Raw genomic sequence first — 16,988 nt, 5'->3', positions numbered from 1 at the left:
TTTTCTTGAATATAATTTACCTTTCACAATACTTCAAAACAGGACCTCCATTGGGCTGATGGGCGTGGCTAAAATACATACAAACAAAATATTCATCCCTGCCGGCAACTTTAATTTAAATTACGGTTCAAATGAAAGAATATAGAAGCACAGTGTCGGTCAATTTTCCACAAAACAATTAGGTCAAATGTTGAAATTATGTACACAAGGAAGCATTCCTTCTCCCTGACGCTAATCAAGCATTTCGTCTCATGCATTCTTGACTGTCATTAATCTCCGTGTGGCGGCTATTAGGACGTGTGCGTAACATGCGTGTCGGCGCACATGTTTACATGTTCCGTCTCCCGAGGTCAGCTAGGTGCTTCTCTGTTTAAAGCAAAAAAAAAAAAATAAGGCCTTCTGATGCCAGTGTTGGCTGATGGATGTGTCATGTGACAGACCAGAGAGTAAAATGCTCATTAAGGCATCCCCCGTCCCCCCCCCCCCCCACCCCCCTTAGGGGGGCCCTGCAATCACAAATATTCTGGAAGTGTAAATACATGCACTAATAGTCCTGCGGCGTAAATAAATGCACTCACATTGTAGAACAGGGGCTCTCAAACCTTTGGGGCACAGGGAGAATTGTTTTACAAGGAGCAGAAACGGAGTGCAGTTCAGCGGAGAATTCCACGGAAGTTTTGTATTTCCATTCGATTTTCACTCATGGACGCACCACTTCGTTTGCATTGCACAGGTGCAGCGAGCGAAAAAGGTTCTGAATTTTGTGGAAACTTGTTTTCCTCCTTGTCGACCTGAGCAAAATTTGGATTCCCTACCACAGTGCCACGGCACATCCGTACACTGTAGTTGTAGTTGCCATTCAGTCCTGCGAGTCAATCAGCTTTGTGTTCACTTACACAGGCCCACATTTCACACTGAGCAAGTCAATTTGCGAGCAGATTGAGACGATTCTGTCATCATTTCGGTGTATACAGAATCGTTTTTGTGACATGTTCTTCTTGACTGTGTGCCGTGAGATTTTTCCAAAGTAAAAAATGTGCCTTGGCTCAATAAATTGCGAAATACTGCAATACAAGTCTACCGAGTTTTTGAGCTCCTCAAGTGATGCAGACGTCAGTCGGCCAATTAGAAGTTGTTACTTGTTGACCCGTTTTAAAACCTATTCAAAATGAAATCATTATTTTTTTCGGTTCTTTTCTTCTTTTAATCATGTATTTCAAAATATCGATTTTTTTATTTGTACAGTTTTTATATCCTGTGTCCAGTTGACCAATAAACATGTTGTTTGGTCTACCAAAGGACAGGAGGATGAAGGAGTTGTCACAAATGATCCATTTTGGGGTATTTTCTTTTGTTGGCGCTTGCAACACCTCACACCTCGTAACACTCTGTTGTTGCCTCCTACGCTCGGCAGGACTTCAATTAAAAACTTTCCTCACTAAACCAGGTTAAGCCCTTTTGTTGTACCTTAATCACAATAACTTTAACTTAAAAGAAAGATAAGAAATTAAAGAAAATCTATTTGTAGAGGAGAAAGAGAAATAAACAGGTTTTCTGTCTTAATTCCGCCGGTGACGACTTTAAGGAAGAGGCCAGATTGAGTATGAGCTGCGGGATTTACTCAAGGGTTTGTCGAGCTCTCGCCGCCACGGCGACGGGGTCATGGTAACCCGACAACAACGTCGCAGCGCCAGTCCTTAGACGGGCAAAGGGGGAGCTTCCTCGACCGCCTTTCTGAGGGGTCAGCACGTCCGACCGCTAATCCACGCCGGGCAACAAGTCGCCGACTTAGCGACTAATTTCATCCTTCGCTCACAGGAGGAGGGAGAGAGGAGTGAGAGCAAGGGATTATGGGATGAGCGATGACCCAGAGGAGGGAAAATAGCGGCAACATCACAGCTGAGAGAAAATCCGGCGCCGCTTGTTTGCGAGAAAACAACTTTTGAGTCTGGCCAAGAAAAGTCTCAAGTTTCGGCACAATTGATCAACTAGCAATTACTTGCCTTGGTTAGCTTTGGTTTTCACTCATCCCATTCCATCCCTGCAGGATTTTGCGACGCTGCGATCCATTCACGCCAAACTGATCTCCTGCGAATGATGCACAACTTTGTCCAAGTTTCCTGCAACTTTTCGGCTAATCGGTGCCGTGTTCCTTGATTGTCGTCGATCAAATGCTTTGCACATCAAACGACAAAATGACATTATTTGAAATTAGGGCTGTCACCATCGAATCTTTTTAGAATTCAATTCTCCGATTGATTATTGGTCGAATAATCGAATAATAATCGCACTCTCCCACTATTAAATTTCATTTATTAATTCAATGTTTTTTTATTACTAAAATGGATTTAGGAGTCAGTTCCCCATTTCAGTGTCTTTTCCCAAAATGCCTTTCTTCGGTTTTCTGATTGGCTACCATCTGCCGTACAAGTAAATGCAAATTATCGTAAATTTTGCCGAGATTAGATTGATAATGGGATTAAAATAACAAAAGTCTGCATCAGATTTCTCGAAAATGACGTGCCGCGAAGCAAAAATCCCATTCTATCCTAATAGGACTCCTGTTTTTATTTAAAACAACCGTCTTTGGCATTCTACACTAATTTAATTTTGCTCGTCAAAGTTCACAATGATTTTACAATCCACATTTTAATCCCGAACACTGATTGGCTGGATGCTGCAGAGCTTCACGCACGTTTGGTCACCATGACCTTACACTACTCTGGAACACTTTTTGGGACACTATGGGCCCCTGGCTCACAACTCATTTCGTCACTTGGGTTTACTATGATTGTTGCATGGAAACTATGTTGAGAATCAGAATGTTGCCTAAGGGAGGCCGTTCAGATGTGGAGAAGGCAAATAAATCAGGCCTCAGTAACACGCAAGAGTCACTTAATGCATTGCACCGTAGCTTTAAATCTGCCAAGCTGGAGGTGCTCTGGCGCAGGGGGGCAAAGCAACAAAAGGGAGCATCTGAGTCGTCGTCCTCCTGGGGGTCCAGAGCCGCTTTAACGACTGATAAGACCAACGCGGCAACATTCCAGCCTGGCCGCCACCCCCCGCCTGACAATGTCCAGTCTACTCGAGGCGAGGAGTCGTCCCCCAGCACCACACGTTGGGAGTGTCTCGATGAGTGCTCAGATAAGGCAGGATGTCCTCCGACCGTATTCCGCACGAGCTCGCTGATAAGAACATTTCTGGAGCGAGGCACTACAAGTAATGTAGGACACTTTGTTTGGATTAGGCGCTTGTGTAGGTAGAGACAAGTGGATGTGACGTCTGGAATTACACCGTTGAGTCGTTAACGGTTGCAGTTTGGCAGAATGTGAACAGTTGGCAAAAAAAAAAAAAAGTGTGCTTGCTTCAAGCTGCTTCATTTTAATTGAATCTTTATTGAACAAGATAAAAAAAAAAAAACATTAAAATCAAGATCTCTTCTGCAAGGGTGACCTGGCCAAGAGGTCAAGGAAGTGACAGTATAGAGTAAAACAATGCCACTCCCAGTTGTTGAAGTTTACGAAGATTATATATGTTCTTACGATGTTTTTTTTTTTTTTTTTATTTTTTTTATACAGTACAATATTAGAGAATGCGATTTCTTATTAGTATTCTTATAAAAAGAATGAGCTGGTATCTGGGGGGGGGGGCTGGAACGGATGAATGGCATTTCCATTCATTTCAATAGAGGCATCCTTCCAAGTGATGCACTGAAATGAAAATTCTCAGCCGAAACCGAACACGAGGCTGTCAAGACCGGAAAGCGGCCAAAGCGGTAATTATGCCAATTATGAGTCAAATTGATTGCTGACTGTGTACAAACCTCACTAAAAAAAATCCCATCGCAATACTTTTTTTTCCATTTAGTTGATATCGATATATATATTATGATATGAAAAACACAATAAACATCATTGACAAGAAAAGCCCGAGAGGTTTGGCAGTGTGGAGTTATTTTGCTTTTGTAAAGTCTCACAAGAAACAAAGTAGTTAGAGACATTGGCGCCTGTTGCAAATCACTTCATGTGCTGTGTGCATCAACCTAACTTGCTGCGGTTCTACTGATGCCACATGATTGGTTCAGCGCACCGCACTTGCATTATTATTGGCTATTCGTATCGTCCGTCGAAACATGGACGAATTCAATCCATCAAAGTGTATTGACCGTGTCTCACATGTTTAGCGATGAAAAGTTCTTTTGAGATATGCCTCTTTATCCTTTTATTATCCCAACGTGTTTTTCGCAGAGTTTTGCCACACCAGAGCTGCTTTAGTCGAGTCATTTGGTGACGTTGGTTACAATTGCTTTCAACACAACAGCGCAGTGGACGTGAACGTCGGGGGTTCAACTCCACGAGACGGTTCCGACTTTCCGTTCTTCCCTTTCACACCGCTGCCGTCCTGCCTCCTACCTAGCTACCTAGCTACCTACTTAACTAGCTACCACACGCATAAAAGCCGATTGAAAACAGTGACCTACCTCCTTTTACCTCATTTTTATCTATTCTATCTATTTCCTCGGTTTGCCATTGTGTTTTTTGTTTTGTTTGGTTTTTTTTTTGCTTTTTTCTGGAAATGACTCTTAGTTAGGAGCGCGACCGGACACAGTGACAACTTGTTGAAGAAGCTGTTGTCGTAAATGTCTTTACTCGCGGCGGCGTGAGCGTCCAACAACATTTTCATCTCATTTCACGCACTCGATTGATTGCAATGTGGGAAAATATCCCGCTGGTGGAAATAAAAACTCGCAGTGACACGCGACACACAGTGTGTGTCTGTTGTGTCAGTGTGTTTTTTGTTTTTGTACGCATTTTTGTGTGTGTGTGTTTGTTTTTTATGCATGTGTATTTTTTATGCATGTGTATTTTTTGGGCATGTAGGTTTTTTTTCTGATTGTGTGTGTTTGGTTTGTGTGCGTGTGTGTGTATGTTTTGTTCTTTTTTGTGTAGGTTTGGTTTTGTGTTTTTATGGATCTTTTTGTTGTTTGTACCCGTGCGTTCCTGTATGAGTATTTTGTATATATGCGACTATGCATGTGTATATTTTTTTAACGTGTGTTTGTGCGTGTAGTTTCATATGCGTGTGTTTTTGTGTGTGTGCACTTAAGTTCTTTTGTTTTTGTTTGTTTGCTTTGTGTGTTTTTTGCGTGTGTGAGGATATTTTTGTGTACATTTTAGTGTGTTTGTGTGTGCGTGTGTAAGCTTTTTCTGTATATTTTGTGTGTCTATGTGTTTGTGTTTTGCGTGTACGCGTGGTTTTTGCATATTTTTACGGGCGTGCGTGTGTTTGTGTGATTTTGTGTCTTTTTGCGTTTCAGATGATCTCCGCAAAGCCAGTGGTGAAAAGAACAGTAACCACCCAAAACCTCCAAATGGCCGCCGCCGCGTTTGCGGGTTAACAGCGGACGGGAAAACCGTCGATGACTTAGTCCCGGCGCGAAAAGGCCAGATTAACGCGCTTTCTCACAGCTTGAGCGGCAGAGCTAAAAGTGATTTAGCAAGGCTTACGCTAGCTCTGCGGCAGAGACGGAAGGTCTCGTGAGGGAGCTAACGACAGCCCTCCATCTCGGGAAGCTGCCGGATCAGAGAAATTAAGTCTTAATTCTGTCACTTGTGCAATTTGTGGCAAAAAACAAACAAACAAAAAAACAATGTCAAAAATGTGTTTAGCCAACCAATATGTACGTATACAGTAGAGAAAATAACTACCAGGATTCATTAACATTACAAATATGATGTTTTTTATGTGTGAGGTAGGTAGTTAGGTAAGTATTTCTGATTCCCATTTAACACAAGGTTACTTTTCAACACAGCCACATCCCCATTTATAAGAGGGTGTGCACACTTGTGAGAACAAATTTACTCAGGTGTTTAGTTTTGCTTCCTCCCTCAAAAATATATTTTTTGGGTTTCAATTTTGGTGTGGGAAAAGTTTTTAAACAATTTATTTTGGTCTCATTTCTTTTATATCACAAAAACCTGGCATTTGAACAGGGGTGTGTAGACTTTTTATGTCCACTGGAGCCTCCCTTAACCTCCTTTGTTAATTGTTTTATTGAATGCGTCGTTTGTGTCAACAGAGATTAATACATAAGTTAAATACATAGTAACGTTTTTTTGTTTTTTTTCTTAATTGTATGAATTTGCCTGCCCCCAAAAATGTCTGTGCACGTGCCAGATGTAATGCTTTAAAAAACCAAAAATGAAATGTTCCCAATCGTGAAGTCATGCAAGGAAACGCATCGACTCTGTTCAACCTCTCAACCTGTTCAGCTTGGAGATCCTGCAAAGTTCTTACTCTTGCTAAAAAAAAAACTCGTCGCTACACTCTCGCACGTTGACATTGAATTCCTCTGCATTTTAACAACGTTCAATCGGCCTCGCAGAAAGACAAACAGACACAAAGTGAGCTCACGTCGTATTTCAGTCAGCGTCCCTGCTGTTTTGCCAAAGAAAGTAGACCCCAAAAAAAAGTGAAGTTACAAAAACAACTAAAGTGGGTCAGCAGCAGCTGCTGCAGTAAATACTATTTGACTACTTCATTGCTTTTTGAATGTAACCTTGGTGAAGTAAATGACCCAGCTATATGGAATGCATCATAATAATTACGAGCAAGCGGCTTTATGAACAAACTCTCCCTTATTATTGTTCTGCCTGTCACTATACGTCGTCCAAATGGACCAATTGACAGAAATTGGATCATTTCCTCCAGCACACCTGATGAACCCTCACAGCACATCAAAATAATCTAAATATGTCTTTGACCAATAATTCTATTTTCTAAATGTTTGTCTTTTCCAGTCTATTGATCATCAATATTATTTGCAAAAGCAAATTGCACACAAAACAATAACAACAACGATGATGATGAAGATAATAATAATAATAATACATAAAAAGCATAAATACATATAACATTAATGAATAAGAAATACAATAAAATAATAATACCGATAATTAAATAAACAAACAACATTGCAAATAATGGAAATGAATTGTAATATAACACTGCCAATGTTTTCTATATATTTACGCATGTGTATTTCCCCCCCCCAATACAATCATGCTAAATGTCCATCTGACTGCTTCTGTTGCACTGCATTAATTTATGTTTTTTTTTGGAGAGGGGGGGGGGGTGTAATTCACATTTTTGTGGTCTTATATGGACGCAGTTCAGTCTCTAGTGGTCTGGCAGACACATCGCAGCTGACCTGTGCACTACTTTTTATAAACCCCAATTTTTCCTTCTTTGCACTTTGAAATACATGATCAACTACCAAACACATTCCTTCCCAAACGCAGCAGTGCTGATAATTATTGCAAGGAGTGCAGTTGAACAGAGAGCATCTCGCCGTGTGTGTGTGTGTCACTAATACTCACATCCCAAATCTCAGGCCCTCTAAATCCATTAGAATCCATTAGAATCCATTTTCTTGTCTCTTTGTTTGTGTTTAGGCTCGCCTCCTTTGACGGTAATTGGGCCAATCAGCATTAATTGTGCGCCTCGCGAACTCTAAATTGCTGAATGTACACCACGGGTTGACACACCTGAAGAAAATGTTGGGGGGAGGGGGGGGGGGGATACAGAAAATGACAATTCTTATAAGGTTTTTTTTTGAAGTACACAAAGTAATTCTTCTTAGGGTGGTGGCCACCCTCTGGTGGCTACTTAAGAAAACTGCATTGAGGAACATAAACGAAGCCATGAAGACTGGGTCAGGACTCAGGACCGTCCTAAGGAGCCATTTTGGGGGCCCACACAGGCATACACAACAACAACAACAACAATCATCATAGTAATAATGTGTTGTTTGAAAGATGATATTTCTTTCCCTGAGTTGCCTTCCAACCCTGAGGCCACGCTTCTTGTCCACAATGCACCTCCCGCCCCCCTTTTGCTTTTTTTTGTCGGTTTTGTTTATTTTAATGGCTCTCAAAGATCCCCGCAGGGGTTGTTTGCTCAGGAGAAGTCAGAAACGCCAAATATCCCCCCCCCCTTCTCCCTTTTACTCTCGCAGCCTCTTCAGCTGCTTGAGCCCCCTGAAATCCTCCGAGTGAGTGAGTACAACCCCTTTTGTCAAGCGCCCCCTCCGACACCCGCACCCACCACCATCTCTCCTTTGCTGTGCACCAGCTTCACATCGCTGGTTTCAAGTTCCCTTTGTTCGTAATCCGCAAAACACTGCTCCAAAAATCAGCAAAATATCAAAATGATCGACTTTAATGTCCTTTTATCATGTCAAATTATGACGTTAAGCCTCAAAAAGTACGGATGGAGCATTGGTGCATGTATCCATAGTACATGCATCCAAGAAGAATAAAAGAACAAGGCCAGGAGCAGATTTTGAAAATATTAACCTGGGTCAATTTGACCCGCTACCTAACGACAGGTTTAATAAAGCATGTTTAAAAAAATATATATATTAATCCTAAAAAAACAAGAAAAGAACAAGACCAGCAAAGGATTCAGAAAATATTAACATGGGTCAATTTGGCCCGATGCCTAACAACAGGGTTAATATGGCATGGTGAAAAAAATAGCAGCATGTACATTTTAAAAGAATGATAAGAAGATTAAAAAACAACAACAACACCAGCACAAGCTATCTAATTTCCAAACATGGCTTAATTTGACCGACAACATAACAGGTAGGTTGCGGGTCAATTTGACCCATGTTAAATGGTTATAATTTGTGGTAGTGCATTGTACTTTCTAATTCACAATGAAATACAAAATGATGTAAAAATGAATATTGGTTGCAAAAGGCATGTATTTATGTTGTGGGTCAAACTGACCCGTGATAAGATGTTAGGAATCTTGTGCTGGCCTTGACCTTCATTTCTTTTTTTTTTACTTTACACTACTTCAACTATTTTTGATTTGGCATGGTCCGTTGACCCTCTGTAACATTGCGGGTCCAACTGAGCCATGTCAACCTTTTTCAAGTCTTGGGCTGGGCTTGTTCTTTTCCCGTTTGAACATATATTTGGAACTGGCATAGTATCTTAACACACCAAACCAATCGTGCCAATTCTTGCTCACGCTACACAGAAGCAGAGCAGAGGGAGCTGGCATAACAACGAGACACTTGTTAGGCCCCCTTCGGCCCTAACGTGCTAACGGCGTTAGCGTGTCTGCCGGACGCCATCGATGCTTCTTCTTCAACGATTATCTGTACGTCAGCTCCCGTCGCTCCGGCCCGCCGCCGATCCGCCGGTTTTGGCCCGGCGCATTAAACAGGATGAATATTGATCTGCTAAAGAGGATTTATTTATTTCACGCTCCATCCCAAAGATCAACTGCGAGCGGCTTTGCGGCGGATCTGCCGAGGTCTTACGCCGCAAAGCTAGTGCACACACGCCGCTTTGGACTTGACATTTTGGGCCTGGAAGGAGACCAAAGAGTAAATTCCGTGCAATAATCCCAGATAAATGAGATGATCACTAGCAAAGCTTAGAGGTAGTTAAGTGGCCTAGCGCTTAAGTCGGCCAACACCGGTGTTGGAGGGTTTGACGCCCACCTGAGGACCACCTTGTTTTTCCACTAAGCCTGGACCTTTATCTAGAGTTTACAGTAGGACTTGTCATTTTAATGCCAGCTTTAATTATTATCATTTCCAATACCACAACGTTTATGACTTGAAATGATTTTCTCTCGAGTTGACAACAGGACTTGGAATGTTAATGCGAACCTCCATTAATACGATCTCCAATCTTTCAACTTTCATTCTTATGGTTTCCAGTACAACAGCTTGGTTTACTTGGTATGATGTTCTCTAGAGTTTACAAAAGGACTCGTCGTTTTAATGTGAACTTTCACGACTATGATTACCAGTCTCTTGACTTTTAGGATTATTTTCAATCTAACAACTTTAATTGTTATCCTTACCAATCCAACAACTTTATGTCCGCTTTCTCGATGGACTTACGGACTACTCAAGTGTCAAAATTCCTTATTATTATTGTCAGTCTGAGGACTTTCATTTTATTCATGAGTAGTATTATCAAGGGGACAACTTGAATTATTATCATTACCAATCTAAGAACTTCCCTTTCCACTTTATTAACAGACTAATCGTAAAATACTCGCATATCAATCTGAATTCAAATTTTTATCAAGGTCTGAACTTTAATCATTCTAATCATTTAATCATCAATCTAAGAACTTTAATGACCAATCTATAAGGACTTTATGATGGAAGAATGTTATTACTATAAATTGCAATCCAAGAATGTTAATTACTATCAATGGAAAAAAAACTTTAACCCAAATTCTAAAATAATGATTAATCTTAAGAACTTTAATTCTTATGATTGTGAGACAGATGGGGAGCCATCTTTATGGACTGATCACCGGGCCGGGGGGGGCAGCGGGGTCATGTGATCACACTGGTCACGTGGGTTATGAAGCTCAGCTGCTTTTGGACTATTTGCTTCCAAGCTTTTGAAAATTCTCACAAAGGCCTCCTGGCTCTCTGCCAGGACGAAAGATTCCATGCAGCAATTTCAGCCCATCGTCATCATTATTAGGATTATTCAATACAAACACATCACCATTATTCAGATTATATTTACCACGTATCATTATATTTGTTTATTATTTGGCAAAAACACATCTGGAGTATTTGAGGTTGTGTGGGAATGTGCAAGCATGCTGATGTGGGGAAGAAGTGGCGATGTAGTTACCTCACTCGCCGGTAGATGGCGCGTGACGCCTGCTTTCGAGGGAACTGCTGCATGGCCCAGCACACGAGATGACAAGCACAAACGAAACACTAGAAATTGCATGCTAAATTATTATTTTCACTCAAATCAATCCACGAGAATCTCCTCAAACGCGTTCAAATTAATTATTAAATACGGCATGAAAAAAAGTGTGCATAGGGTCAAATCAAAAAAAAAAATATCCTATTCACGGTCATATGCGAAAATACATTTTAGAAATTGTGCAAAAAAAAATAAAATAAATGGATTCACAAATACAAACAATAAAACAACTATAGTTACACAATTAATACATGAAATACAAATTAAAAATACAAATGATTAAGACGAAATAAAGAACAACAAAATACACATACGGAAATATACATTCAAATTATAAAAATAAAAACATTTGCAAGATGAATAAAAAATAAAGAGACAAATATATTTTAAAGATTAACAAAACAAATGAATATCATACAAATAAATCCAAATAATAAAATATGTATACTAGTAAAGGATACATGGATTTAAAAATCTATACTATAAACACACAAAAATGGATGTGAATCGTAACATTAGATACAAATTCTAATTCATGATAATAAACAAAATACGTTTGAAAAATTAACATGAAAATATAATTGACAGAATAATTTCAAAATTCTAATAAAATAGACGTAACACACGATACACACATATTTACGAAATGAATTTTAATACAAATAAAAATAAAAATATATAAAGATAATCAAATACATGCATTTGTAACATTAAGAAGGAAATAAATCGGAATAAAAACTGAGATTATCAATGACAATTTTCGAAATTAATAGCGTTGGTAAAAATGACTACTAATAAATAAATAAAATAAAACTACTTACTACTAATAAGAATGCATATAACATCAGCAGAAATGAAAACAAAGAAAAACACACACACACACACACACACACACACACACACACACACCATAAAAAAACAAACCATACATATTTGTTATGGCACGGGAAAAGAAGCCCAGCCGAGTGGATGATTGTCCACTGGGGAGCTGACATCTCGCGGAGCTTCTCATAAAAGGCTCCTGCGTGTCTTGAGCCCATCAAATTAAAGTGGGAATTATTGCGACGAGGGGGAGGAGGGGCCGAGGGAGCTCTAATTGAGATGTATTTGATTGCAGCCCTAAAGAAGAACTGGAGAAGAAGAAGAAGACCAAGAACTGACGCCGCTCCTTGTCTGCTGCGTGCGGCTCTGCGGCGGCTGCGCTTGCACGTCCAGCTCCATAAATTTGCAGCAGGACATTATTGTCTTTGCTTACTTCATCTTCTTTTTTTTCTTTTTTTTTCTTTTAAACACCCGTCGACGCCATCCGTCTTGCGCGCGCGCCAGAAGTGTCGAGGCCTCTGAAGGCGAACGTGCCGTGGCAGCGAGCGAAGCGCACGCATGGACGGACTGGCCAATATATTGTGCGCAAAGAAAGAATGTCTTGTGCAATGCGGGAGAACCGTCGCTCATCCAAAGGAAGCTTCTTCTGCATGCTGGATTGAGTTGAGCAATTGCTTGCATTTAGATCAGCGGTGTCAAACTGGTGGCCCGGGGGCCAGATCCGGCCCGCCGCGTCATTTTACGTGGCCCGCGAGAGAGTGCGTCGACTTTGTGTTTCTTGCTAACATACCAAAATTGCAAGACATTGCAAGCATTTTTTGTTACCAACCCCCCTTTTAAAATAAAATGGATTCATACTGTAGTTGAACAAACCGTTTTTACTGGCTTCTGATTTCAAAAGTAATTATCCATTCATTTGTGTGTATGTAATAATATGAGGCAATCATATGGGTGGAACCATAACTGCGATGTGGCCCGCGACAAAAATGAGTTTGACACCCTTGATTTAGATGAAGAAGTGGATGAGATCCATGCATTCATTTTTTCCCCCAACAGTCTATTCTTTTCATTTCGTAGCGTTTCTCTTGACCGCCGTACTTCCTGTACCACATACGCATGCTATTTATTATTATTATTATTTATTTTTTTTGTCCGTGTCAGTGTAATGTGTCCAATGTAAAGAATTATTCATGATTAATTAATTGCGACTCCATCTGGTATGCGCGACTTGGCCACCGGGGGGCAGTAGAATATGATCATGAAGACCAACGACGAAGACCACAGAAGGCCCAGCGGGTACCAAACGCGCGGCCGGCCCGCCACTGATCAGAACTCATACACTGAGAACTCCTTTTTTTTTTTTTTTTTTACAATTCATCATGACATTATTGGCGGTGAACACGCAGGCAGCCGGTCGGGCCCCCGGCGTGCAACGCCGCTCAACAAAAGAGCAGCCACGCCTCAGATAAAGGTCCTTAACCTCGGAGCTCGCCGAGTGGCTCTCGCCGCATTAGCGCTTAATGGAAACACGGCGCACAGATTAGAATGGGGAGTCTATTAGACACAAAGACCAAGCAAGTAGCGGCATATTAAATGAAGCGCGAGGGTCACGTTTAATGCGCCATTAGTTCCATGCAGTACGGTACTGTATGGCTGCACTGTGCATGGCAATGGAAATGCGTTTGAAATGCAAGACAGCAGCACCGAGACGTTGCATTATGGCTACCTTAGATTTTTTGGGCTAATTCATCAAAAAGTGGTCTAAGGTGTTTTTATTCCTGATAAAAAAAAAATATATATATATATATATATATATATATATATATATATTTGTAGGGGTCCTGAACACTGTAGCGCCCAATGTAATGTTAGAAAAAAATTCAGCCCCCGATACCAGTTTCACTGATCGACACGAAATTGGGGGAACGTGCCTATCGTAACAAGACGCACGGAAAAGTCTCAAGGACCTTTGCCTGGAATTGAACAGGAAGTCGTCCATTTTGAGTGAATTCAAGATCTCAGACATTAGTGACTCCTGTGAGGAAATTCGCCCAATTCGGAACTCGATGAATGAATGACCATTTCGGGGGACCTCAAAATGCCTGAAATTTGGCAATTTTTGCAAGCACATGTGTCTTGGTGAAAATATATTCGTAGGAGTCCAGAGAATGACCACCCCAAATAGTAGCGCCTCCTGGAAAGTAAGAAAAAATTAGCAGCTGTTTCGGGCAAACTCCAATGCTCGTGCTTTGGCCGACTCCCACTCGAGAATTTGCCCAAATGAGCCCGAATCTGAAGCAGCTATCCGAGACAGAAATGGCCAAGCTTTTTTGCTTACATCGCTAATGTGGGTGGAGCATGATGTCAAAGTTTGATGATCATTAGACTTTACACCGATCTGATCGGCCTTGATCGGTATCGGCCGATAATTTGCATTTTATGCTGATCGGCTTTAATGTTATAATTCGCCGACCCGATCAATGACGTCATTGATCGGCTCCGCAAAATACATTTATCCCACGTCACCGTCGTGTACAGTATATTTGAATCCAAAAGCTAGTTTATTTTTAGTCTTGTCACGTCTTTTGACGTAGTCCTGTAAATATATGACCACCAATAAAGGTATTTAAAAAAAAAAAAAAACACATCCGCGGTGTGGGACAGACAACACGTAATGCCCGATCAGACTACAAGACAAATTTGGTCTTTCACAATTGCACTAGCTCTACTACTACTGCAATAAAATCTTGCATTTCGATATCACCGCATCCCGTTAAATAGACACATTGCTCCATCTTGTGATCGGAGCGGTGATCAGTTTTTTAAACTCGCTGATCAGTGATCGGCCCCAAAAATCCTGATCGTGTAAAGGCTCATGATCATTTTTAAGAGTCTTTCAACAGTTAGAACAAATTAGTTCCCAACGCCAGTTTTAGTCAAGTCAGTCATTTTGGGCGAAAAATTCCCGGACTTGTACACGTCAGTTTGTTGATCATTTTGAGGAAGAGCCCCACAAATTTCACCAATCCAAAAAAAAACTAAATAAAATCAAATATTGGGCAGTCATGTCCAAAATTGAACAGGAAGTCAGCCATTTTGAGTGAAAATGTTCCAGAACTCAAACAAGTCCAAATCTGATCATTTTCTCAAAAGATTTTGGAAAGTTAAATATAAAAGAACATTCGGCCAGGAGAGCAGTTTCACTCAGCAAGACCAAATTTTGCAGTCATGACTATCGCAACAGGGAGCACGAAAAAGTCTGAGGAACTCCGTGTTTTGGTCAGAAGCAGCCATTTCGTTGCTCGTACTTTGACGAACTCCAACAGGAAAATTCTCACAAAATGTGAATTACTCTAAAGCGGTTGGTAATATGATTTAGTTGGCAGTAGATGCTCAAAGACGATCGTCTACGACTGTGTCATATTTGATGCAACAGTTTTTGTACAGGTCCCCTTGTGTGCTAGTCTCGTGTAGTCCAACTAAAAGCAAAGACACCACCACGCCAGTTGAACTCCATTTCAAGCCGGCTCCAGTCCAACGGATCAATGGTGAGGTCGGTTCGTGACAAAGCAATCATATACGCCACAGGCTCAAACGTAAAGAATCAAAAATGAGACATCAGCAGCGGAGAGAAGTGTCAACTGAGGGCACCGTTAAGAGTTTTGCACGTGCTAATGGAATAATGCTATTTTATTATTTCAATGTGAATGAAAAGAAGGCGAGGAAATGAGTCACATCTGTGCTTGTTAACTTTTTGTGGATATGCTGAAAAAAATGACTCAAATATAGGTTTGTGCACGCTTGTTACTGCTGATCCCTTTTTAATGAAATTGGATGAAGAAGAGGTGGGAGAAAAACTAAAAAGACATTTCAGACTTTCTTCTTTGCGCACATTCAGTAGAAAGCGCATGATGACATCATGTTGGCGGACACGCAATCATATCTGGACAGTACCGTGCCCCAATGGATGTGCCGTTTAAGCAACGCTACAATATAATGAAATAGAAGGAAGGCATTTATAGGAGGTGAGCTGTTTGATTTTTTTGAAGTGGGCGACAGCCGCGATTAATTGACGCCAGGATTTTCCGTATACTCCACATACGGTACTGTGCGCAAGTCTTAGTGGACCACTAGATCTGTTGTTTCAATCACCTAGGTCATTTGACCTGAGGTGTTTATTTGTGGGTTAATTGAGACCACCGTATACGGTATAAAACAGTACAGTACAGTACAGTACATATAGAGTATAGTAGTCTTGAGCTTGGTGGTTTCAAGTGAGATTTTTCACAGTCGTCATGTTGCAAAAGTCTTCTTCTATTTGAGGCGTTTGTGTAAGCGGATGTTGAGCCCACGCTTTTTACACTTTTGTAGTATAGAGCCCAATTCCAACAAAGTTGTGACGTTGTATCAAATGTCAATCAAAACAGAATACAATGATTTGCAAATGCTTTTGAACCTATATTCAATTCAATGCACTACAAAGACAAGATGTTCAAAGTGATGGACGTTATTGGTTGTTTATTTTGCGAATATTCTCGCATATTGAATTTGATGGCTGCAACACGTTCCAAAGAAAGCTGGGACAGGGGCAACAGAAGACTTGGAAAGTTGAAGAAAGCTAAAAAAAAAACAAACAAACAACTGTTTGGAACACTCCGCAGGTGACCAGGTGAATTGGAAACAGGTGAGTGTCATGACTGGGTATAAAAGGAGCATCCCCGAAAGGCTCAGCAAAAATGGGTGCGAGGTTCACCACTTGGTGAACAACTCCGTGAGCAAATAGTCCAACAGTTTAAGAACAACGTTTTTCAGTGTACAATTGCAATTTCATCATCATCATCATCTTCTTCTTCTTTTCCTTTCGGCTTCTGCCGTTCTCCTTTTCCATGCGAGCCTGTCTTTTGAATTGTCCTCGTGTCTTCCCTCTATATCCATCAACCTTGTCTTTGGTCTTCCTCTCGCTCTCTTGCACACAGCACACCTCGCCACTGGTCTGCGGCGGTCCAACTGCTCAACTATTTCTGCTCCAAGTTGAGTTTCTCCACATCAACTCAGGCTCGTGAGTCCTCCTGACTAAACCTCGTCACATGAACCGATGAAGCCTGCTCGGATGAGAGGTGAAACGTCTTCTAAGACAACCAGAACAGTCCAGTTGCGATCGAAATGACAATTTTCAGAGGCATAGTGGGAGATGAAGACTTTTGCACAGCATTGTTTATATACTGCAAATAGTGGCCTCTCCGACTGCATTATGGATAGACACTAACAATTCGGGCCAGAGCGTGTCGAGCTTCAACCACACACATGCAAGGATTTGGCCAAATAAAGGCAAGTAAATGTGTGGTTTACTTCAATATCAAAAAGCGAACACGATTTGAGGAAATATGGCAAACTAGCAAA

General features: G+C 41.0%; 1 long non-coding RNA gene across 1 annotated transcript in view; it reads right to left on the bottom strand.

The window, feature by feature from the left end:
* Nucleotides 1-16,988, bottom strand: part of LOC133484650 (uncharacterized) — a 76,096-nt gene that overhangs the window by 26,222 nt on the left and 32,886 nt on the right. Inside the window, exons 2-3 of the long non-coding RNA XR_009790455.1 lie at nucleotides 10,686-10,774; nucleotides 7,380-7,547 (exon numbers count right to left, since the gene is read on the bottom strand). This is a non-coding gene — a long non-coding RNA (uncharacterized LOC133484650). The remainder of the gene's footprint in view (nucleotides 1-7,379; nucleotides 7,548-10,685; nucleotides 10,775-16,988) is intronic.

This window comes from Phyllopteryx taeniolatus, chromosome 10 (genome assembly GCF_024500385.1).
Source record: "Phyllopteryx taeniolatus isolate TA_2022b chromosome 10, UOR_Ptae_1.2, whole genome shotgun sequence".
NCBI lineage: Eukaryota > Metazoa > Chordata > Actinopteri > Syngnathiformes > Syngnathidae > Phyllopteryx > Phyllopteryx taeniolatus.
Note: the sequence above shows the minus strand (reverse complement) of the source record. Positions and strands in the feature narration are given on the sequence as shown.